Source organism: Anas acuta, chromosome 3 (assembly GCF_963932015.1).
Source record: "Anas acuta chromosome 3, bAnaAcu1.1, whole genome shotgun sequence".
In the NCBI taxonomy this organism is placed as follows: domain Eukaryota; kingdom Metazoa; phylum Chordata; class Aves; order Anseriformes; family Anatidae; genus Anas; species Anas acuta.
In genome coordinates this window covers 46,968,633-46,995,023 of record NC_088981.1, presented here as the reverse complement: position 1 = coordinate 46,995,023, position 26,391 = coordinate 46,968,633, and the positions used below count along the sequence as shown (strand labels likewise).

General features: G+C 35.7%; 1 protein-coding gene and 2 long non-coding RNA genes across 4 annotated transcripts in view; 2 read left to right on the top strand and 1 right to left on the bottom strand.

Moving 5' to 3' along the window:
• Positions 1-7,758, bottom strand: part of LOC137854026 (uncharacterized) — a 48,027-nt gene extending 40,269 nt beyond the window's left edge. The window contains exons 1-2 of the long non-coding RNA XR_011094920.1: positions 7,503-7,758; positions 5,031-5,091 (exon numbers count right to left, since the gene is read on the bottom strand). This is a non-coding gene — a long non-coding RNA (uncharacterized lncRNA). The remainder of the gene's footprint in view (positions 1-5,030; positions 5,092-7,502) is intronic.
• PACRG (parkin coregulated) overlaps positions 1-26,391 on the top strand; it is a 217,604-nt gene that overhangs the window by 163,180 nt on the left and 28,033 nt on the right. The window lies entirely within an intron of this gene.
• LOC137854028 (uncharacterized) overlaps positions 3,350-26,391 on the top strand; it is a 48,517-nt gene continuing 25,475 nt past the window's right edge. The window contains exon 1 of the long non-coding RNA XR_011094922.1: positions 3,350-3,401. This is a non-coding gene — a long non-coding RNA (uncharacterized lncRNA). The remainder of the gene's footprint in view (positions 3,402-26,391) is intronic.

Here is a 26,391-nt window from a genome sequence, read left to right as displayed (position 1 = left end):
TTTTTCTTTTTCCTCTTAATCTTTGACTTTTTCTGTCTTTCTCTAAGATAGAAAGTCACTGTTTGTGGCTTGTTAATTATTATCTTCATATCTTATAGGCACTAATAACTTACCAGAAGTCTGTGGCTCATACTAAGCAAGCAATCTTTACTTTAAGCCAGATCATTTTACAATAGACAGAATAAAGAGGTGAAAAACATCTTGAAAAATCCAGTAGTATTAAACATGCTAATAGGGGCAATGTTTTTAATAGCGTAGGTATTCCATTGCTTTAGATCAAGCCTCGACTACCTGAAATGAAATTATTTGCACAGAAACAAATTCAGAATTTGTCACAATAATTTAGAAAAAAATAAATATACCATGGAAGAAATATTGGTAATTAACATCTAGATCGTTCAATTTTAAGAACTACAAAACACCATTCCATCTGATAATAATGAACCAATGATGGGCCTGTACTGAGTACATACCATCACTATAAAGAAAACATTACTTTCATCAGCTACATTAAACACTTTATTGCTCAAAGCATCAGGGTTTTCCATATATATGACCTCATCTTTAAACTTCCTGTGATCTTGGTACTTAAGACAATTGCTACATCTCCAAAAATGTTTTTGATGCTTATATTAGAGAAATATACTCTCAGTTTTAATTCCACTTAAAATGGATTTCCTGCCTGTAAATTAACACAGTTACTACAGAGATCATGTTGTTGGTAAGAGGATTTCTTGTTTGTAAATTCGTTCTTTCACAGCACCTAAGAAGGCACATGTTACTGCTACTGTAGATACAAATGGAAAATTTTTAATTCATTTGGACCATCAATATTAAGGCTTTAGGAGACATTTATAACTTACACATTGCCATAAATATGTATTACTTCCCATTTTCAATGCCAGCTTTTTTTTTCCTACTTCGCTTTTTTTCTTACAGTATGAGTGAAATAATTGTGTGAGAACATATATTAGCTTTTAAGCTTCTGTACATCTCTCCTTATGTTAGCCCTGATATCTAACAGGCAGGGTAAAAATTGTCAATTTTTGTGGCTGCCAAGCAACATTTGGGCTCTGAAACTGGGACTTCATTGGGCAAGCGTAGGTGCAAGTTTGTGTAGTTAAATAACTACAGTTGTAACTACACACCTGTCTCAGCCTGAATCCCAGACGGGTTTCATTCATGGAAATAAATCAGGATTTAAATGTCATTTGAAAAACACAGCAGTCAATTTTATAGGTGTTTTTATATCATGATTTAACACTGATTGTGCGTTGTTTTCTTCACTATATAAAACAGTCAATAAAGGCTTCTAAAACACAGTCATCAGGGAATCCATTCAGTTCCCTGAATGAAATCCATTCAGTGAAATGATTTGCACCATATCAAAAAAAAGGGAATCAAATGGTGTAAGACTAAAATCCTACAATTGTATTTATAACGTGAACGAATGGGTAAAACTACATCACAGGTAGCTGGAATATTTTCATTTAGAAATAGATTTGAATTTTAAGTGTAATATGCATCCTACATAATAGTTAGACATGGTATGCATGTATCAAAATGCGTGGCAAGTGTCCTGATTTCGAGTAGCTGACAGGCTTATTGCATCTATTACACAAACCAGTAAGCTATTTCTGCGCAACCTTGTTGAGGGAGCAGTACAGACAAGTAAGCATCTTGCAGGAGGCCGTCTCTGTGGAAGATTGAGACAGTCTTAGCCAAAATGCTATACCCGTTCTCTCTACAAGACAGCATCTCTACTTTAGGGTAGTAAGTCATTACTGCCATATACATGTATACTAAGTACTAGGAAGAGGTAGGTGTTATTGACAAAGCAACAAGCCTAAGCATTAATGCAGAAGACTTATATTTACATAAATATTCTTAACCGGTAGAACTATGCTACTACTACCAAAAAAAAAGTTGATTTTATTTCTGCTTTTATGAAGAGAGCCATTTTTGCCATTCAGTCAGTAGGTACTTTGAAGCAAGGTATGAAATAAATTTTGACTGCTAATGCTTAGTTCTTCTGTAGAAAATCAGCTGTTGCTTTAATTTTCAAGCCTTCCCAATAACAAATGTCCAAATCCTAAGGCAGCTTCAAGTCTGTCTGCTCTGTGAATTCTTGACATACTTATAGTCTCTTAACGTTCACTACTATCACACAGTGCTGGTCCAACAATGTTAACGATGAAGGGAATGCTTGCATACGCTGGCTCTCGGCATTCCTGCTGCTATGTTGTCTCAGTCTCCCAAGACCAAAGCCAGGGGAGATGCATGACAAAAGTTCTTGTAACCTCTCTGCACTAAGCTTCCCACCACTACAGTGACATTGACAGAGCAACAGTAGCAGATCTTATGAAGGAGCTAAGTAGTCAAGGCTCAAATGCTCTCATTGTGGAATTCAAACCTTGCTGAGTGTTTTAAAGTAAGTGGAACTGGGGTTTGACAAACACTTAACTGTCCAGGTATTCTGCAAGTGGATACTTCCTAGTTTGTTTTTTTTTTTTTTTGTATTTATTTTACACTACTGAATACTGCTTTTACTAGTAATTAAAAGCCTCAAACATTTCAGTTGTCACACACAAAAAAAAAAAAGTAGGTGTCAGAAGATGCTCTGAGCAATTATCTTTTATTCCAGAATTCAGTGAGAACACTATATTTCAAGTCATGCTACAGCTGACATTGCTACTTAGAATAAGAGCTATAAGGCTCCAGCCTATTTGCACACTTCCCTGGAGTGCCAGCTTCTCCACCCTTCCCACCTGCAGCCTGGAAGGCTCTGCCAGTGATACTTAGAGATTTTAGATCTTCATCTCTGCCAGGGAGCAACAAGAGCAATGCAGCTCCACAAGTGGGACAAGCCAGCAGCCAAGCAGCAACCCAGCTTGTAAACCTGTAATTCTTACCAGTGGAGCTCAGCTTCACAAGGATCTAAACATAGCAGGCAGAGCTGCCAACAAGGTCTCTTAGCAGCAGCAAGCCAAGCTTGGGGGCTACCCAACAACTCTAGCCAGCAATAAGGCTCCATACAGCACAACAGCATAGCCCCATCCTGAGCTTAAATGGGCCCCCATGCCCCTGGACAGAGGTGTGGGTAGAGGTCCCAGGTGAGGATGTTCAGGACAGTTATAGCCTACTAGCACACCTACAGCCCTGGCAATCTCAGTCCTTGCTGAGGTGATTTGCATATATCATAAAACAGAGAATGTGAAGAATAATATACTTTTAAAAATCCTATTGTCTTTACTGTTGGTACATTAGTGTTTGTTACTACTGACAGGTGCTTCCATTTGCCTTCATTAGCCTAATGTAATTTAAAATGGAAATTCTAGCAGTCTTACTTCTTTTGCGATGGCAGTTGGGCAATTAAGGAAAGCTGGTAGGCTACGCAATAGGTACAGTCTGTTGCCATTTATTTCTTCTACTTTAATATCTATTTGTTCACTGTACCATTTTATGATATCACATAAACTATACAGCTTAAATAAAAAGGGCATGTACTCACCTTGTTTCCATATAAATGGCAGTAAGAAATAGCTAGTGTAGATAGGCACAAAATTTGAAAACCTGTGCAGCAACCTGGTCCATATGTGATTCTATTTTGATATACGTGACGTCCCATACATAAGCCCTGTATTAAAATTGTATGTTGCTTTTCCTTAGTATTTCCTGTTTCTCCCACTTCCCTCATTATTTTTTTCCCTGATTTTTCTTAGTATTTCAAAATGCTGTAGGCATTCATAGGGTGGAAGCATCACCTCTGACTTTATTTCCACTTTTTGTTTCCACTGACTTTGTCATATGCTAATCTATAGATTAATTAAATCAGAAACAATGATCATGGCTGTCTAGTATGACTTGTGTAGTAATTTATTTTTGCACATTGGCTATAAGAATTTTCTCTATCATGTTTTCTGTGCAATAAGGATCTTCATAATTTCAAATTTCTTTTTTGTGCAATGCAAAAAGGCCATTTTCAGACTTGAAGAATCACCAAGTGGAATTCTTAAAAAATCCCTTAAGAGATCACAAGATCCATGAGAAGTATAAAGCAAGCAGGTCTCCCTTCTCAAGATACTCCCAAAGTTGTCATGACTTTTCCTTCAAAACAACAAACAAAACGCCGTGGGGAGTGTAGAAATAAAAATTAAAACATTCCAGATAGAGTAGCAAAAATGTAAGTCAATTTGAGAAAATTTGAGACACCTAAATTTTGTTATAAACTTATATGAATCCATCCTTTGGACAGCCAAGTACTGGAGCAGATTGCCCAAAGAGACTGTGCAGTCTACTTTCTCGGAGGTTTTCAAGACCCAACTGGATAAAGACCTGAGCAGTCTGGTCTAATCTCACAGCAGGAAGGGGGGAGGAAGGGGGCAAGAAACCTCAAGTCCCTTCCAACTTTAATCACTCTGTGATTCTATATTCTATGTTTTTTGTGATACAGAGAATTTTATTTGTATCAGAAACAAAGCCCACTGCAACATATTTCATACCAAATGTAATTCTGTATTTCATGTAGATATACGCCCCATAACATTTTTATTTTGGAATAAAACAGCAAGTAGAATTGACAATTGCCTAATGCAGCTAGGTGTAAAAAATCAGACCATGGCTTTTACTGAAGGGGAATGTCAAAGCTCTGCATTCCATATGGATGTCACCAAAAGGAATTGTGATTTCATCAACACAGCTGCTAGCTTTGTAATGACATATGGGAGTAACTTTTTTTTTTTTTTGATGAATGTTCTCACAACAATTTTTCCTTTGCCTCCTGCATTTTTTCCTGACATCATGGCTTTAAATATGAGCACAATTTAAAAGGCAGTAGGAATTTCCGACAAACTGTTCTAACTTGTGTTAGCAATCTAACTTTTCTCTAGAACTATCATTGTCTTGAATCTACTGTTTACTGAAAATCCAGATATAACTTGAATTTATTCTGTAGTTATGAGATTGATTTTTTAGTCTAAAATCTGTTTTGTCATGTACAGCTGAATGTGAATTTAAACTTTTATACATACAATGAAAGATTTTCTGGATTCCTGTAGAAAGGAACTGTCCTGTAGAAGTTTCTTCCTTATCCTGATGAGGGAAAAAATAAAATTATTTTAAAATTGAGGCAAGAAGCTACTGAATGTTATTTCATATAAAATATTAGTATGCCAAATAAATAAATATGATGACAAAGACATTAACACAATATAGTAAAATCTTATATGCTATGCTATATTTAATGTTATGTTGCACTGTGTAGGTGCTTCCTGTAAAGCTCTACAGAGATAAATATGTACAACGACAAAAGGCTTCTCTACAATAGTATTCCTTATTATGCCATGAATCTCAAATTTTTGAGGAACAAATCCAATATTTCCAAAATTACATTTAAACTTATGGGAAGGTATTGTTTTATTTTTATTTCATTGATAAAGTTAATTCCAAAGCACTTGAATTAGCATATTTTAGTGTTTTGTGCTGCAAGAGGATGAGAAAAGAGAGAAATGTTACCTTTCTAGTTTAAAGAGGTATATTTTTTCATGAGAGGATTTAAAGTATATACCAACAATCAATATTAGTTGATGTAAGATTCTTTTTGTGTTTTTGTTTGTTGATTGAGGAGAAAAAAAATAAGAAAGGCAGGCTCGTTTTTGTGCAGTTAATAGAAACATGAGTCTTAACTAATCCATACACAAGCACTTTGCAAGTTAATTTACTTGATAAGGCAGTGGGATAAATATTGTATAAATTCTTCTGATATCCTTCACTTATAAAAATAGTCTTGGTGAATTTAATGCAAGTAGTAAATAATTAAATATGAAGCCTTTAATAAAACAATTCATAAGGAGATTAGTAATTATTAACATTGTTTTAGGTAAGAATTTTCTGTTAGATTCTAGCAAATAAATTTCTGTGACTTTAAATGATATTAATGTTGTATTTTAAAGCAGTAGAAAAATATTTTTTCATGGAAAAGTGACAGATCAGCCTTAGACACTATTAATATACATAAGACTGCTACAAGCTTGTAAAATACAAATCTTTCTGTAAAGAGTTAAACAAATAATTATACCTTTATACGTTACATTTCATTTGTATGTAGTTTTGGCAGATGAGTGGTGTGCAAGGATGTGTTTGTGTTTTGCTGAGAAAGATCTATTCTAAATCTTGATAAATTATGGAAGCTCCATCCATTCAGTTATCTTCCATAATGGAAGGTAAACCAGCAAAATATCTCATAACTTCTCTAATAAGACATGATATCCCCAGTATTTTTTATTTCTTTTTACATGCTGTATTCATGTGTCATTAACCAAATCTATCACAGCTTTGTTGACTCTTTCATGACCAAACCATCCCTGGAAGTCTTTAAAAGACGTTTAGATGTAGAGCTTAGGGATATGGTTTAGTGGGGACTGTTAGTGTTAGGTCAGAGGTTGGACTCAATGATCTTGAGGTCTCTTCGAACCTAGAAATTCTGTGATTCTGTGATTCTGTGAAAAGGCAAAACAACTTAATGTTTGCAGTCAGAGTGGAAACAGTGAGGCACTGCATTTTCAAAGTCACCATGAGGTGGTCTCTTAAAAGTATGAATGCTGAGATGTACAAAGAACAACAGAGATACAAAGATGTAAGCTGACATAGTAAACCAATAAAATATATACTATATCAATAAATGTACATTTTCAAATTCATATTTAGCTATGAAATAGAAAAGCTGAGTTCTAACTTGTGAGGCGGTATGGGCATGCAAGAAAGTAGTGCAGTGTTAAGTATAAAACACTTGAAAAATGACTATGTATATTATAAACTTATGCAAAGTGTGTTTCTATGGAATATCACAATGGATGTTAAACAAGTTTCAATTACAAAAAATAAAAAATAAAAATAAAAAGCTCATTAAAAGAAGTGGAAATCTTACTTCAGAAGAGGAATTAAATGTTAGTCAAAATTCTGCTCAAATATTCAGTCCATATCAGAGAAGTGGTTCATTTCATTCCTTTCCTGGGACATTCCTCCTTAACTCTTGGCAACCTTAACACTTGCACTACTTTCATCAGTCACTAAGACAATAAGAAGTCGTGTTTTTTTCCTTTGCCCCCTAATTCCCTTAAAATGCAGAGAGGAACCATAATTTATCCATGTAAAATAGCTCTTCTTTAGTATCTATTGCATGTGGATTATTCTTTTTCTTGTTGTTGTTGTTGCCCCCCCTCCCCTTTTTTTCTGACTGGATCAGAACAATTCTTCTAAAGGGTTCAGTACTCTGTATTTGAAACAAATACATTCTGAACAGTTCAGCACATCTTGCATGACACCCAAAATTAATTAATTTTGAGCACTTTAGCTAAGCAGTAGCCTTCATTGACTCACTGAAGAGCTGTATAGTTTGCCTTTGCTATCTCTAGTAACTGCAGTCCATTTATTTAAATTGGTTGTTCTGAATGACATTGCTCTAACTTCTCTTCACCACTGTCAAAAGAGACTTGTAAGCTCACCTTTCTCTGTAGCAGTTTCTTCATCGTTTCTGTACAGAACCATCTTTATCCCCAGTTGAAATCTGTGAGAGCATTATGTGACAAGGACTCAAAGCTGGCCTCTGGGGAACTGGAATTGAGGTTGAAGGTCTCACATTAAAAAAAGTCATTTATTTCTGGTTTAGTTTTGCTCTTAGGCATTATTCACAGCTTTGCTCTATCTTCACACAAAAGGAGCAGTGGCCCCACTAAAAGAAGAAAATCTGAAGCTGTTGAATGTGCTTAGGGTTAGCAAATATTAACTCAGGCTTTCAGGAGCCAATCCACAGTCTGTCTCTAAAGCAAGAGAGTCTCTGTCTTTCACTGCCATCTCCTTATTGTTTCCATACTATTTTAATTTCCTTCTTACCAGACACTGATTATTCCTAATAATACTTTTTTGTGGCATATGTATTTTTACGTCACTGGAGAAAACACAAGTTTTTCCTCAGTTGATTATTGTTGTGATAAATTATTTTCTTTTTGGTACTCAGAGAAATAAAATATGCATGTTTACAACAAAATGCAGAACATTATTTGTTTCAGTACTTCATAGTTCTGGGCTAGGCATGAAGATTCAGTGTACATTTTAACATATTCTCTTTACTGACTGCAAAAATGTTCCAAAACAGGTTTGCAAATTCACCTCAAGCTTTGATTGATCTCACAAAATGTCTTATTACATGCTTTTGATTATGGGAATGTCAGTGTATTGGCTTTATCATTTTACATTAGAGTTGTTGTTTTTTTAACCTCAGTATTTTCCCATGTTAGTGTCAGATTTTGTTCTGCTCATGTAACATAAAACTGAATTTATTTAAGTGAGGCTTATTTGGCATGTAAGTAGAACATAGTGTATTCTTCATTGACAAAAGTGTTTTGATAAGAAGAGTAAATTTATACCTAAAGAAGGAGTACTTAATACCTACTGATTTTCAAAGGGAATTGTCTCCACTCATTCTGAAGTAAATTTGACCCAAGGAATTTAAGCTGTCAAGATAGCCAACAGTTAAAGTGAACATAGCTTATATACTGTGACATTTTTGTCATTATTTTTCACTTTATTTTCATAGTTATATGAAAAACAAATGTACTAGACACACCAAATAAATAAATATAAAATTCCGCCATTTGTTATAGTCCCCTGTTTTATAATGAAAAAGAAAAGAAAAGAAAAAAGCTTGTGTTCGTTCAGTTGAACAAAAGATGATTAAATATTTTAAAAGAGCATATTCAGCAATTTAGTAACACTGATTCAGACTAAAATAGCCTTCTTATATTTATCTCAATAGAAATGTCTATCTTCACATAATCTCAGCATAATGTTATCAGCCTCTTTCTTTATAAGCTGAACAGAAATTGTTTGTACAGATGGGAATGACAGGGTAACTCAGACACCTACAGATTAGTGTTTGCCAGTCATAGTCTCCACAATCAATACCAGTATCACAACAGCTGGCTCCAGAGTTGCACACTTTCTTCTGATGAATAATGGGAAGTGTCTTCACTGCAGGCACACTGAGGTGCCTTAGTCAGGACCAGGCAAACTGGGAGGGCATCACAATGCAGGGAGAAGCAGAGCAGTAATGTTGATTGCAAGATGAATATAGCTGAATCTCTGGGTGCTAACTTAGGGCTCTCTCAGTTGGATTCCACTGACCTGTGTACACATAATTAGGTATTGTTTGTTTTTTTTTTTGGTTGATTGGTTGGTTTGTTTTGTTTATTTGTTTGGTTTGTTGGTTGGTCTTGCCACTGCAGACATTGCTAATGACTTTCCATAAAATCCCTACCTTTACACGGTTACATATGGGGCTAACCTGGTATTCAAGCATATTTCACTGGGGACAGTTACAATATTTACTGTGCAAACTTGCACATTCATGTTCATGTGGATGTGGTTGCAGGGTCAGCACATGAATGTCTGTGCAATTTAAGCAAAAAAAAAAAAAAAAAAAGTGTTTTACCAAATTAGCTCTGCAGTAGTGACATATTAGTAGTCTAATATGAGCTATTAAAGCAGTAGTGACTGCTTTATAATATCTTAGTTTGTATTTCTGCATTTGAGTTCCTCAGGTGAAATTCTGCCATAAGAACAGAGCATCCTGTTTCTGGGAAAAAAAAAAAAAAAGTCATAATTTTAATCATAATTTCTCAAGGCTTTTTTTGTGTGTCATATTTTGAAAAGTGGTCAGCCTAGGCCTTGTTTATCCAGAAGGTTGCCCTTTCCATTGTCTTTGTCAGAAAATGATATTTTTTAAAAAGCTAAAACATATCTTAATAGCAAAAAGAGATTTTGACAAATACCTTTCTCTTTTACTCATTCAGTAAAGCAGACCTCTTAAATTACAGCTTCTGCTATTCTCAGAAGCTTCAGTATTATGGGACAACCTGGTTTTACAGTATCTTTTGTCAGAGCACCAAAAAAAGGTTTGAAAAACATTAGCCTCAGTTTGAATTCCTCGTCCCTGTCACTTGCAGTTTTAATATCACTGTAAAGTACTATAGTTTTCCTTTATCTGTTTCACAGAGTCATGCTTTCATTCTGTTTCTTCCTTCAGAAATCCTATAGCGTCCCATGTTTCTTCTTGTACAGAGGCAATGACTCTGTGCCGTGCCCAGGAGTGATCAGGTCGGTTCCAGAAGGATTTTATGGGCTAGTTTTGTAGATTTTATAAATAGACTTGCAGTGTCACAGTAGCTGATGTCTAGCATAGATATGGGCTGCTTCCAAAATGGGAAGTCCTTTACCATTGCCTGCCCTCTGTCCCAGAAACCAGCTATCCATTCCAACGACATTCCTAGTGCCAGCTCTTGAGGACATGAGGGAACTCAGATCAAAGCAAAGGCTGGGATTATAGCTAACAGCTCTTGGTTTAAGTTTCACGTACTAAGGGAGAACTTTAGGATTTGTTCCTTGTGTGCATGATTTTTTTTTCCACATATGAATAGATTATATTTCTGTAAAGATTCTTTCTTATACAGTCTCACAAGTTCTTTTTTTCAGTATAGGAAGAAATTGAAGTCATTTGACTTGGATAGCTGTATTCATGAGAGGTACCTTTTTGGCCTTTTTCTATACTAGATTAGAAGCTTCCTCTGCAGAGGGCAATAGTCCTTATCTTCACCAGATTAAAAAAATAAATAAATAAATTCTATAATTTTGAATGAAATTGGTTGAAAATGTGTTATCCTAGTAATAAACTTCCATCTGAGCATATAATAGCTCATGAAAATGAATTTTTAAAGAGTCTTTTCCAAAAAATTTTAAACAAGCTTAAATTGAAGACATAGGATCCATTCACTTAAACAAAACAGCACTTTCAGGATAATGGCCATCAGCTATGGTCTTGTTTTGGTGCAGTGAATAACTGTTCAGCTATGATCCCTGGCTTCTGATTTTCAGAGAGGAAATACTATTGTTCTGGAGAACAACTGAGTACATTTAAAATGCTGCTTTCAAAGATATGCTAAAATCCCAATGAGATTAGCGTTTAATTTTACTAGGAATTTTTGTACAAATTGGCAAATAAATGGTGAATGCCTACACCCAACACAGCTACAGCATTACTTTAGTAATGACTTCAGTAGAAATAAAAAAGATTCACTTTTGACTCAATAAATAAATCAAAAAATTGAAGAACAATTATTTAAGAATGAATTAGGTATTGCTGGTTTGAGCAGTTTTACATGGTTTATTTCATTGTACAGTAGTACAAATGAAACAAAAGTAATGGAAGCTATGGACTTCTTCTAAGCATCCTTGCCAGACAGGGAGACGCAAGGAATTGATATAATTTCCAAACTGTTTTCTAACAGTTGCTGCTCATTACGTCATGAGAACTTGGCTGTGGTTCTCTTTTAGTCTGAGCCTGCGTGTTTTGTAGAAAAGGAAGGTGATCTAACCTTACATGTTACCTGAAGGGTGTGCTGCTTTCAGTCTATTCTGCAATCTCTTCACTGATAAGTTTGTAAGCAGATCCAGGCAGATGAATTAAATACTGTATTCTGAGCTTCTCCTCCTCAAAAATAACTCAAAGACAGTCTGTGTTAATTTGGAGATGATTCACTGACCATTTATTGAGAACTGAAAGTGGCTTTCTATGTTGTGGGAAAGGGTGCCCTAGCTACTGAGCTAGTTTGAAAAAAGGAGGCATCACTTTTGCCTGGCTGTTACGCTGTACCAAAATGTTTCATCTGAATCTGTTCAGTAGATTCAGTACAAATACTTGTACTTGTTTTGTATGATCACCAAAATAGAGTTCTTAAGTCAAATGTACTGTCAAAACCAGAAACTAGCCTGCCTTCATCACCCTGTTCAGCTAATGAAATTATTACAGTGTCAGGAACTGAAAGTTGCAGTTAGTATTTGAAGTCTAATTGGTAGCTTTTAAGTAGTTTTATTCTATTATTCATAATTAAGAAGTCCATTCAGCATCTATAGCTTTCCTAAGTCCAGTATTTAGCAACTATTTTGGAAATATTTTTATAGGTTTCCTTTATCTGTTCTAATGTCTCTTCCTATCTTTGATCTGTGCTTCTCATAAAGTTTCTTGGCATTGTCTTCTGCTGCTGAAGATACGCCCCTTCAGTGTGTACCATTGACTATTTTATGCTGCCATTTTTAAAGATTCATCACACTTAAATTAACATCTTGATATTTTACTGGAAGGAAGCCCATGTCTCAAAAAACAAAAAACACAGCTGCATTGTTCAATTTGATTTCTTTTCATAGCTAAATACCATATTCTACACAGCCCTGTAGAGTACATAGTTGATCAGATGCAGAGCTAGTTCTCTGGATATGTGATTCTGTATCTCCATTTCTGCCTCTGCATTTTGTTCTTTACATATTTAGGCTTTGAATGACTAACTCTGACACAAGTACAATAGACCTAAGCCAATAATCTTTTTTTACATTGGTAATCCTTAGTCATAAAAGTAGTCCCTTGTGACCAGTCACTCTGAAGACACCATTTATTCAATGCTGGGTGTTACATGACGTGAAATTCAGGACGTAAGATACTCATTTTCAATTAAGGTTCGCAGTGCATATCAGGCCAAGTTACCGCAACCAGCACAGAGTACAAATTTTGTTTTGCTGCACTGCCAGCAGCCACTGTACCATGACAGTAATAAAAAGGTGAAATTTCAGAGAAAGAGCAGTTGGCTTATCTGCTGTTATGCCTCTGCACACATCTTGGGAAAGGCAGCAAAAACTGTAGCTGGGACTTAGTAAAACACTGGCCAATAGAAGCAGCTATGGAATTGCACTGGAGTGATGTATCTTTTGGTACTCTGTTCACAAACTGTCCCACATTGGTACTAATAATTTTTCATCTCTAGTCACACTCCTCAGACTTGATAACAGAAGGAAAGTTGTTGCAGTTTTACATGTTTTTATTTCTATCCAGGTGCCTTTCTGCAGTTAGCAACAGTGGGGAATAGTCTAAAACCCAGTAATGATGAAAACAAACTGGAGTGACTGTGGACAATAAATAAATTTCCAATGTACTGTAGAGCACAAAAATTGCTGATTGAACTTGTGTAGACAAAACTTCTGAAAAGCTAGGAAAGTCGTGGTCCCTGATGTATGGATCTGGTGTAACTATTTGTGGGATGGCTCTGAAATTCAGGTTACCTGATTTTTATTTTTCCTGAACACAGGACATTTAAAGTCAGCAATAACAAATCTTAAAAGCTGGAGGAACTGATATATGAAGAAAGCTTATGTGGATTCTTTTGAAAAGGCAGGACTTACAAATATTTGAATTCTATATGCATCAAGGAAAAATAAAAATGTAGACTGATACCAGGGGATTACAATCATGAGTAAAAGGATGAAAGTTTAAAAAAGGATGCATTAGACTGAAATTAGGGAATACTCCCTGATGTTCTGATATTGCAATTTGCAGAAAAATCTCTTGGGGGAAGAGATATGAGTCACTTAGGACTTCTAAAACTAGACAAGATAAACTAAAATATAGAAAAGAACCATCTTCAAATCTCCTCAGTGGGGAAATTTGTTCAAATGAACAGCCCCTTCCTTGCTCCTATTATTATATTTTTTTTATATGAAATTGCTTATTTAGGTACTAAAAGGGGAAGTTTTCCCGTTCAACAACCCAATATGATCTTTAAATTGTCTATTATTATAAATTGTATTAGCAGGGAACATAGCAGCAAGTATGTTTTAAATGAAAGTTTAAATGTTTGGCTGAGAATTGCTTTTGTTACCAGAAAATCCCCAGAAAGGGAGAATGTTTTTAAGCCTATGCCTGTGAATGGAGAGGAAAACATTTTTAGTAACACTTCATGCTGTGGTGGTCAGTCAAATCTCAAGAACCTGAGCATCATTGTACAGGATCCTAGAACATCATACCTCATTGTAAACATTTGTTCATTGTCTTTTTTAAAGGCAAATGGATTTTATATTTACTTTTCTTTTTAGCTCCAGATGATCAGTAAGATGAAAAAAATATCTCAAATGCCTGTAGAAGGTAGTGTTCACACATCTTTTATGTTATATTTTGATAAAAATTTCTCTGTTGATTGATGGAGGACAAACCGCATTTTTGGGGATGAATTAAACACAGCAGAGCCAGCCTGTAAAAGAGGTGATTCTTCCACTATATTTAGCATTGGTGTGGCATCACCTTAAATATTACATGAAGTTCTAGTCTCCACATTATTTAAAGGTTGTTAAGGTCCTTGAAAGTATCCAGAGGAGGGCAACAAAGCTGGTAAAAGGGCAGGAGGGCATGTCTTATGAGGAGAGACTGAGGAAACCTGGGTTGTCCAGTCTGAAGAAGAGATGGCTGAGAGGCGACCTTGTTGCTCTCTGCAACTTCCTGAGGAGGGGAAGGGCAAAGGAAAGCACCCGTCTCTTCTCCCTGGTCACTGATGACAGGATGCATGGGAACAACACACAGCTGTGCCAGAGATACAGACTCGTTATAAGGAAAAAATTTATTTCTCGTGAGGGTGTTCAAGCACTGCAACAGGCTTCCTGGTGAGGTGGTTGATGCCCCATGCCCATCAGTGTTCAAGACGTGTTTGGACAGTGCCCCTAATCATGAGCTTTAACTTTTGGTTATCCCTAAAGTGGTCAGATTATCTTTGAAGGTCCCTTCCAACTGAACTAGTCTGTTCTGTTCTGTTCTTTTCTGTTCTATGCTATGCTATGCTATGTTATGCTATGCTATGCAGATAATTTCCATTAATACTGTAGGCTGGTAGTAGCAGTTAGTTTTTATACCATGATAGATTTTAATTGAACTTCATGCAGCTTATAACAAAACCACAGTTTTCATTTTGATCTTTAGAGAAGGTAGCTCTGTAATTCCTAAAGACTGTCACTGTAATAGCACTTAAGACAACTGATATTTGCTGAGGGTTCCTCCTCCCACAGTCTTTGGCTATATTTTTCAACCCAATAAAGACTGTGCAGTGAAACCCGAGGAGCGCTGATCCTGGGTATCTCCTGCTGACATCAGTAGGAGCTTAGCACCTATTGGCATGAAAGAGTTTTGCTACTGCAGCTGACTCTCAGTAATGCAAAACAATTAAAAATAATAGCAAATGGAACAAAAAACAAATGATCCAGTAGACTCTGGGAAAGCTTTGAAGGATATTGTAATAGTTTAGAATAAACTTAATTTTACAATTCAGCACTTCCATTGTGACCAGACTGTATCAACAAAACTTAAGATGAGGAATGAAATTAAGATCCAAAGCTGAAAGAAATTGTATAGCGATGAGAATTTGCAAAAACTGGCTTTGATCTATATAAAAAATAATAGAAATTCAACCTAAAGTAACATAGTGATAGGAATCAGCATATCTGCTATCAGAAATTATTTTCATATTTACATGATGCAAATCAGTGCTGAATAGTTAGCCTTTTATTTTCTGTACGCTACCATATCTGTATAAGAGTATATAAGAGTACCATACTGTACTCTTTGACACAGTGGAGATCCTGATTTATAACTGAAGCTCCAGTAAAATAAGAAGTAGCACTACTTACACTATTAAGACTTTAGTCCCCTCATATGTTTTTTTCCAAGGATTACAGTCTTATCTATAAATCTGTCAAATCTTGGCTCTTTCTGTCATACTACTTCTTATCCATAGCAAGAGGCTTATTAGTGTGCTATGGTGTGTTTACTCTCTTTATGAGTGGTCTGGATTTACTGGGGATGAAGCTGACTGAATGTCACCCTCCTTTTTTAAAGTTGACAGCAAGACTTGGCATGTTTACTCTTACTTGTGCCTTGGCATGTTTACTCTTACTTGTGCCTAGAGTCATTGTAACTGTGAGTTTATTCTAGTCCTATATTATGCTTTGATATCTTAGCTGACCTATACAGAACTCCTAAATTTATTTGTCCTTTCAGAGGAGTAAAAGATTCCAGAAGCCCTGCAGTTAGGATATTACCACAGAACTACTTTCTAGACATGATAAAGACATAGCTAAACCTGATTGTAACTCAAAGTGCAGTTACAATACCACATTAAAACCAAAGTATGAAAATGAATCACAGGAAGTCCAAGAACAATGATCAGACCTCTAAACTATGAAGGACTGAATAGGATTTTGCCACAAGGCATAAGCATTAACCTGCACTTTACTGTGAAAGCCACTGCAGAGTTTAAAAAAAAGCACAGACTTCAGGACTGACAATAGCTCAGTAGTCGGAGAGACTTTTGCAATGTATAGTATCCAATGTATAATATCAACCAAGGTCTGTCTGAAATGGACTGTGTCTCATCTTTACTGCCAGCTAGCCTTTGAGTCCCTAAAATGTTGAGGCTGCATCACTATCGGGAAAATCACTGAAGTATGAGCTGGCATATGAACTATTGAAGTTCAGTTCATTACTTCCCAGTCCTGAACACTGTTTTTCCTTTTCAGAAAGAGAACGTATTTTCTCTATCGCTATGTTGTCGTGGTCAACCTTCCATGCCCTTTTCTTTTTGTTCTTCTTGGCAAGTTATAGGACTGGGCAATCACCAACCACATGAAATTTAACAAGAGCAAGTGCCAGATCCTGCACCTGGGATGTACATACAGACTGGGGAGCAAGAGGCTGGAGAGCAGACCCACAGAAAGGGATCTGGGGGTTCAGGTTGACAGCAAGTTGAACATGAGTCAACAGTGTGCCCTGGCAGCCAAAAGGACCAACCATAGCCTGGGGTACACCAGGCATGTCATTGCTAGCCAGACGAGGGAAGGGATTGTCCCACTCTACTCTGTGATGGTGTGGCCTCATCTCAAGTATTGTGTGCGGTTTTGGGCACCACAGTATAAAGACATGAGACTATTGTAGACTGCCCAAATGAGGGCTACAAATATGGTGAAGGGTCTAGAGGGCAAGACCTAAGAGAAGCAGCTGAGGTCCCTCGGTTTGTTCAGCCTCAAGCAGAGCTGGCTGAAGGGAGGCCTCATGGAGGCCTGCAGCTCCCTCAGGAGGGGAGCGGAGGGGCAGGTGCTGAGCTCTGCGCTCTGGGGACAGCGACAGGACCCGAGGGAACGGCACGGAGCTGGGACAGGGGAGGGTCAGGCTGGGGGTTAGGGAAAAGGTTCTGCACCCAGAGGGTGGTCAGGCACTGGGACAGGCTCCCCAAGGCAGTTGTCACAGCACCAAGCCTGCTGGAGTTCAAGAAGCATTTGGACAATGCTCTCAGACATATAGTCTGATTTTTGCATGGTCCTGTGAGGAGATGGGAGGTGGACTTGATGATACTTGTGGGTCTCTTCCAACATGGGATATTTGATGATTCTATGAACTTTGTAGCATAGACTATTATTTTGTTCATATAGCTTATAAACATAAAAAGTTGAACAAGGAGATAATTCATTGCATTTTTTGAATTTTGATTTTGAATTTTGAATTTTTGAATGTGCAATTGCAATGACTCTCAGGTAATTTTCATAAAGTTTCCATAATAAGCTGCAAAATCCCTCCCAGAGGGGCCAGTGATAAAGTGATGAGATATATCCCAATTTATAGAGAATATATAGTCCTGAAAAAGTTCCTGTGCCTTCAAGAAATTATTCATTATGAATTAAATTGCACCGTTTGTTTTCATGTGGCTACTACATACCACCAACTGCTTAGCATGGCATGGCTGTGGAGTAAAGCTTGCCCAAGTACATAAGTCATAGGTAGCATCACTTTTATAGAAAGTCATGTTTGCATCAATATCTGCTCATTTTTTGAAACTAATAAAAGTATAAGCCATTTCTTTATCATTCTGTATCACTTCAGAATATTGTGGTATTAGGCTACCTGGATCTCTCTTTCATGTCTTTAGCCAAGAGATATACCAAAGTTGTGTGGCTCCTTACTAGATAAATCAGTACAAGCATAAAATGAGCTCTGAAGTCCTAAGAAAGACTAATCATTCATTTTTTGGTTCACTAATTATATCCTTTTTGTTGTTGTTGTTGCTGTTGAAAACCTCTTCCCAAAATCACTACTTGTTTTAATAAGTTATGAAGTGCCAATCTTGAAATTTTTACAGTCTAAGAGAGCACAATATAGGGACACCTTTCAAGTCAGTGGGATTCCAACATGACTCAGTCTTTCCATGAAAATAAGTAGTATTCATCCCTAAATAATAATGAGATAAATTGAAAAGTGCCTATGATTCCCTCACAGCTGGTATGAACAGTGAAATTATTTGTCAGTGGTATCCATCAACTCTGGAGCATGGAGTAGTATGTTGAAATTGATGTATGCAATGTACAGGGCAATGGAGAGTGCAATTTTTTGTGCTCTTTTTAAAATATCACTTTTTCCAGCATGTTTTCAAAGCAGGAGAAAGTCTTTACACCCTATCCAAATTTCATTACCTCAGAGATGGATACATAATCAAGTGTGATGTTGAACCAGAAGGAACCATATCAGTTAAAGTTATGACATATTATACTAATCAGAGAAAAATAGTTATATAAGACAGGTCCTGAGCACATGCTAAATTAAACTGAATCTAAAGGCTTTTACCATAGTTCCACAGCATTTGCACAAATTAGGGCTAAATACATTATATAAATATATATATATATATATATATATATGTTTTAATTCACAAAAACAGAGCAATTTCAAAGTCCTGCAGCAAAAATTTTGAGATCATTGTTCATATAATTAGCTGGACGTACACAAAAGAATTTAATATTCCAGGCTGTCCTATTCTACAAATGACATGAGCCAAGGTCTTCTTTTCCTGCTCAGGTAAATGATAAAGATCTAATGAATTAGAATAAAGACTAATAGCTAACAGATGTACAGATGCTATCCACTCTATTAATTAATGCTGATGTACATTATGTGGAACTAATGCAAATTACCGTATGCGAATGTTTACAAATTGGAATTGTGCTTAGCAACTCAGTGAGCACCTCTGTGAAAGTATTTCCAATATATTAGGGGAAATGCTGTGAGGGAACTAGAAGGTACAATCACAGTGGCATTTATTCATGATCTTCCGGTTCTAATTATCTCTCCTTGGTTGTGAAATTTTTGTTCAGTCCAAATCAGTTAAGGCTGCATTTTATCATTACTCTTGAAAAGGTAAGGCTGCATCTTCCTGCAGTTAAAAATGATAAGCATAGAAAATAATTATTGCTGATGAAATAGTATTCAGTCTCAAAAGATTTATTTAATAAGGTATATCTAAAAAATATGTCTAAACTGGAACTTTTAAAATTTATAATCTGTTGCCAATATGTCATTAGATGTCAGGTTTTCATGTTGAAATATTTTTTCATTGACTCCTCGGAAACAATGAGTTGTCCAAATATTACAGGGAACTGTGTCTTTTGATATTCAAATGACTTCAGACCCAAACTAACATTTAAAGGGTACTCAGTCATAAATTGCAAATAGAAGCTGAAATGAGTACTATATAGTACTTATTACTATATAGTACAAACTAGATGATAGTTCATTAAACACCTGTTATCTATTTCACATAAATACTATTATACTGGAGTATAATTCTTTTTCCTTTTTTTTTTCCATTTTAAGAACATGTTTGTACAGATTATGTTTTTACTTCAGCCACTGACAAGCTGATTCTTAAGGTGAAGAAATTAGAAATATGAGATGTTAAAGGAGGAACACTGAGCAGAACAAGTGCACTTCACCTAAATCAAAGACATTAGCTATAACATGTACAAGTTAGTGAGAAGTGATAGAATCAATAGCAGTAATCAATATAAATTTGATGTAAACTTGTGTTTACACCACACACAGAATCACTAGAATGAGTGTAATGGTATTGAGACTTTGCATGAGCAATATTTATAATGCCTTTTATATAAAAAGTTTTTCATATTTAATAGCAAAAGCTAGCAAACTAAGCAGGTTTGTTATTTTTTTTTCTGATTAAAAATATATACCTCTTGTAAGACTCTTTGCTTACCTGCTGTTTAAAGGGGTTAAGGTCTGTTTTTATGTGCTTGCATGTGTGAAATTTATTTATTTCATTCTCAGCATAAACAAAGATGTATCTGCCCAGTAATGCTCATGAAAAACTTGTAAGCAGTAACAAAATACTTTCCTCTATTGTAATAAGATCTTTATTCCATTTTGTATATCAGTTATGATATACAATGATCAGTTATGATCAGTATATTGATCATTCAAACTAACACTCTATTCTATTAAATACAGTATTTTAATTTCTGTTTTGGTCTTGGAAAAGCTAATTTATTGGAGGCTATCAGTGTGAATTCAGGGTTTTACAGTAATACTGTAATACTATGAATGGAAAAAAAGCAAACAGAAAGCATAGTAGTAATTTGCTACACTGTCATATATACTGCAGTGTTTACAACCCCAACTGATCTCTGGTACACAGTGTGTTAAATTTTTATTTAATATAATCAAGAACTCCTGAAGCCTTTGCCAGGATTTTAGAAGGCAACAACCACTTGAGGTTTAGGCTGCCTGCAATGAAGTCATTAGCTTGACTGAATAGCCGAAGTTCTGGGATGAGATTATTTATTAACCTAATTGACAGCCTGCACTGGTTTACCATAGGAAAGGGAAAGAGATAATCTAACAGGGGAAAATGCTACCCTTAAAATGGAGCTATTAGAGCAATGAAATTACTTGGTTTGCATATTTTTAGTCTTCTTGAATTTATGGTTGCCTTGCTGGGAGAAATTTAACCACTGTCTACTGAGGAAATGCTACTTTATTTTTAAAGTTCTGTTGTGTCAGCATCCAATTTCCTTGTAGTACATTGTTGAATATCTCTGTGTTCTCTTTTTAAACGTGACAAACTGCCTCTCACAACTGGCCCAACAATTGTCTCAATGTAAATCCTATTTCCTCCTCAAATGTCTGTCAGTATATTTAATGTAAGAGGTTTCTATATGCGTGTAGTTAGGGTCAGTCCTGAACAGTTTTTAACTTCGCTACACCAAAGCTTCCTGAGCTCTGGTTTCTTGTCCATAAAATGAAACTAGTGACACATTATTTCCTGTCAGGGCAGTCCTGAAAATAAGCAAACCTAAACTGTATGGGTATTCAAAAAAAAAAAAAAAAAAAGATTTTTGCATTACCTGGGTAAATCTTCTATTTATCTGTGATATATATTAGCATTTATAGTAACTAACTACTCTTTAAGTGTTTTGACCACCTAGGATGAAAGCATTATGATTAATAGGTCTCATTTGCAGTTTTTCTGCTGTTGTTCTAATATAAATATTTTCACTGATTCAGATATTGTGTAAATGCTTGCACATTTAACAACCATTGTCATCTGATTTCTTTGACTGTAAAGGTCATCATCAGCATAAACTAAACCATAAATACTAAAATTTAAAGCTGAGTAAGTAGAATTGGTTGATAGTTAAAGAGCTTAAAATAGCCGTCTGCCCTCCTGATAGCTATGTAACTAGCATATGCAAACTTTGCTCTGCCCTGCACCCCAGCTGAACCCAAACTAATCCCCATTTTTGATGCAATCATTTGATCCAAAAATGAATAGCTAAAATGAAAGCCATTTTTCAAAAGAACACACTATAACTCTTTGAGAAATCAGCATCTGAGCTTTGGTTAACTATTTTAAAGTATTTAGTCAGACTGCTTCTCAACACTCTGAAATGCTGCTGAATTTAAGAAATATTAAAACTAACTTCTCCATTTGACATTTCTCTGAGTCTCCGTTTACGAAGGAGGTTATGTTTACCTATATGAGGAAAGAAATTGCTGTCAGTTCTACATTCCTCTCCATAGTTTTTTCCCTTTGTCCCAAAGGAAGTGTGAATCTGTAAGAATTTTTATGTTTAAGCCCATGACTTTCACATATTTGAGCATCTATTTATTTATTTATTTATTTATTTTGTGCATTGCAAAATTCTCCCAGAACTTGTATGCAATTATAGAACCATTCACAGAGCTTTTTGAGCACTGACTGCAGATGGGGAAAGAGGAGTACCCTTCTTTTATGGAAAAGGTAGGGTTCACTTCTCTGTGGGTTTGAGATCTTCTGTGCTGCTCCCTACTAATTTCCTCCAGTATTCCTACAGTATATTCATGGAGTGAGAAGATATGACTACAGATGGACATAGAAGGTAACAATATAAAAATTACAGCAATTTAGTTTCCAGTGAAGAAACTGGTGATCTCCTCTGTGACTGCAGCTCGAGGTTCACATAAACTCTGTCCTTTCCAGGTTTAATGGAAGTAAGAAAATCCCTTTTCTGTCTCTCAGATGCATACAAAAAAGTCGTCTCATATGAAGGAAAACTGGGAAGGGTGAAGATGGCTTCGCATACATATCTCCCACTAGGTCATTTAGAAAGTTTTTAGCTGCTGTTCCTTGCAGGAGCACCCTACTGGACTCAGAATGAATTATCTTTTAGACAAAATTCTTTGGCTCAGATTTTCGCAGGTAGTTAAAGACAGCTGACACAAATCAGTACTTTCTACATTTAGCTTAGCAGCTGCTATAATGAAGCTGAGCAGCCACAACAGCTACTGGTGTTGATAAGATATTTTCGCCAGTTCATACTAGAGAGAATTTCTCCTCTGTCCCTCCTGGGTTTGCTCTTTCTAAGAACTTTGATGGTATGTTCAATTAGATACTAAGGTAGTTGTAAAGAACACTAAATAAAACATGTTCAAGTCTGACAGGGTAAACAGTATGGAAATTAGAGTAGGTGAGGGGGTGAGAAGAAGAGCGAGTATTAGGCATGGAACCAGAACTCTGAAACAATGGAAAACGTTAAGCCAGAAAAGTGTTCAGAGGGTTTGATTGTTTATATCAAAGCTCCAGGCTAGGAAGATGACAGTAGCTGTGTTTTGAGTTGGATTCAAGAAGGGACAGTTTCTATCAAAGAGACTAGAACTGATCTCCTGACCATAAAGGATTGTTCTAAAGACAGAAGGTTATAATGAGGCTGCTTTGTTGCAATTCTGTTAGTCTGTAAGAAGAAAACCAAACCATGTTAAGAAGTTTTGGAACAATGAGATTGGTTTTACTGGTCTTGCTTCCTCCCTTTCTAAAATTTTGTTTTATATGGTGTATCCACTCTCAGTTTTACTGCCTGTGTGTCTCTTTCACAAGTTTTTCACTCTATTTCCTTTCTTGTTGTTTTTAAAATATAGTAGAAGTACAATTTGGTAGATCTGTTTTCTTACATGTTTAGAAACAATGAACACTTTTTTATTTCCACATATACGTAATAGTTTATGAGAATGAGGACCTGCCATTGTGATTGCTGCTTTCCCTGCTGCATTAGCCTCTGAAAAGACCAATTTCTAATGAAATCTAAACCCATTTCAAAACCAATGTAATTGCTAGTATTAATTAGTTTCTGTAATGCTCTTAAATAAGATATGATATGTGAGCTCTTGTTAAGTGTATGCATGATTTTTGTGGAAGAAGACAGTAAAATGATTACAGTAAATTAACTGGGGATATGTTGGGGGTGATGCGTTGTTTGTTTGGTGTTTTGATTAAGCATTCCTTATCAGTTCAGTTCATTTTCTTCTGGAGGTGAACATGTACTTTCAAAAAAATAATATGCCTGCTGTATTTTTAACAGCTCAAAACATTTATGTTTTATATCGCTCTACTCTTCTGTCAAATGCACTTTGTTTTTTATTTTGGTTCATTGTTCATACATTTAACTTATGAAGGTGAACCCTATGCTATATTCTCCTCTTGACTCTACTGCAGAGAAATGTGAACTTCAAAGCTAATACTAACTTGTGTGCTGAAATTGCTATTTATTCAGTGAATATACTGTACAGACTTATTCCTTCAGATGTTTTGAGTAAATGGTAGCTCAGACAATTTTCTGTTCTTTCATGTACAGAATTCCAATGTGAAGTTCATGAGATACTGTATAGAGAGACCCTGATATAGAGTTCTCATGTGGAAATCTCAAATAAGAACTTTTACACTAATATTTTTATTTTCATTATCTGTGTGACAATGCAATGTAGATCTTTTATTAATAACTCTCCTTTGCTGTCTTGGAAATATGATATGAATTTGAGTGGTGTCAGCATCAAAGATTGGATGTAAAACTACACATATTAATAAACTCCAAGCACAGTATTTTATTCATTACATTATTTATTTATTTATTTATTTGTGAAAGGCAGATTAAAATGGAAAGTGAAGTACTGTTAGAATAACTTATTTTTGGTCGTATAGCCACACCCTTCTTTATGGCAAATTCAGTCCTTATTAATTCACATAGAGGACTCAGGGTCCGGGCTTCTTGCTTAGATCAATAAATTTCACTTTAACCAAAAAAACTACTTTTTTTTTTTTTCTCCTTCTCTTGAAAGAGAAGTAAAATCAGTTGGTTTAACTGAATCAAATTAGACTTACAAATGCCAATCATATGACACTTTCTTTCCTTCCCCATATGTAATTTCTACCACAGGGAATAAATGACTGACCCCACCCCCATCACACTAATATATTGCCCAAGACCATTATGTTTGAAATATTAATGGCGTCTTTTCAACTGGCCATAAGGTTGCAGACACATTTTTTAATCATTACTTTGTCCATCACAGGAAGCTAAAGTCACGCAATTTAATGTGTGCTCATGATAAATTTCACCTTCTTATATAATAAAATGGAAGCTAATGAAACACAGCACAATTGCGGTGAATTAAAACAGCAGTAGAACAAGGCAGGAGAATACCCACTTATTGACATTACCAAACATATCTTAAATGCATTGACTTCTAAAACAGCTTATAGTCAATTATTTAAAAGGGGCTGGGGAATGTACTGTTGGCTTTGTAAGGAAGTTTATAATAGTTTGTTAGTTATTAATTAATAGTCTAATTGCTTAATGTCTTTATATTTAATAAATACTTCTGTACTCTGTGACTTACTTCTATCCACTTTATGTGTGAACATGTAAATATGACATTTTATTTCTTCTGTCCACACATTCGACGGAGAAAAAAAAGTTCATGTTTTAGTAATTTGTATTAAGATATTTCCAACAGAGAATACATCAGTTTTAGAATTCATAAAGGATTTTTTTGAATGCAGTTAGACATTAGAGTACAATACATGTCTGTTCTTTGACTATAGATGAAATTTATGTGTTAATCCTGTCTTAAGCAAACTGCAGGTTTCCTGAATAGAAACTCGGGGGTGGGGGGAACTCAAGGAAAACAAGAGGCTATGACGAAAGTTCTCAGAATAGAATGTGTTTGACAAGAATGATTAAAAGGCAAACCTGTTTATTCTTCTATAAAGTCTTGTTTTACTGTAGCATTTTACCCGCAGCAATTAAATGTACATATTCTTTGCTTCTGTTGTATACCCCATTCTTTCAATTCATAACAGACTATTGCTCTTGTAGTGTCTTGAAACAAGGAAGCCTGTAAAGCATGTGCATTCAGAAATACCATGCATTGCTCACTTGCATTAATTTCATTACCAGAACACCCATTAATTTAATGAAGGCAGATTTTGGGGAAGGTACAAGAGAGACTATAGCCACTTCTATACATATGAACCAATAAATGTTCTCAGGGCAAAGTGACACAGCAGCAGCTTTGCATGTTGTATTCATACCATAGATACACTTATTTTTTGTACTAATATTTTTTTAAGATCCAGTAATAGTATGGGCTAGCTTTTGGTATGAACAGAAGGAGTATTGTCCTGCATCAGGGACTATTCTTATTAATTCTCATAGCCTGAGGTCAACCTTGGTGCCAGTACCTAGATGACTGGGAGGGAGGAAAGGAAAGAACAGGTTGAAGCTGATGCTACCAGTGATTCAATCTGTGCTGTAAAACAGCATTTTGCTTTTAACAACCTCTCATTATGTTGGTGGCTGTAGGTGCTGTCTGTCACAGAGTTTGTGATGTTCTAGCTGAATCACTACTGTCTTTCAGCACATAAATTTTATTTGCCTAATTATAAAAATATTTCAGATCAAGTTTCTCCCAGGAAGTTTTTTTATTATCTTACCAAACTTATGCATGGAGTAATCAAAGGAAATCTAGAGTATCTGAGAGAATCGATGGAGCAATGATGAGTCTCCAAGGTTGGTAATTTCACACGGTAATTTCTTAGCCAAAGTCACAGAGTCTATTCCAGCAGCTGGAATAGATCATCTGATTCTAGATCTTCTGATTTTGCTACTCCTGAAAAAGGCAGTCTCTATCTCCCCTTCCCTCCTGGCTATGGGGTCCTGCTACTTCATTCAGCTTGCCCCTAAGAGAGATGATTCAATTTAGAATTTTGGTAGAAAATGAATCTAGCAACAAAAAAGAATGGTTAATGTTTCTGCTAGGTTCGTGAGCTGAGTCAGCCTACAGACATCTGAGATGAGTAGAGAGGTGGCAGGAGGAAATGT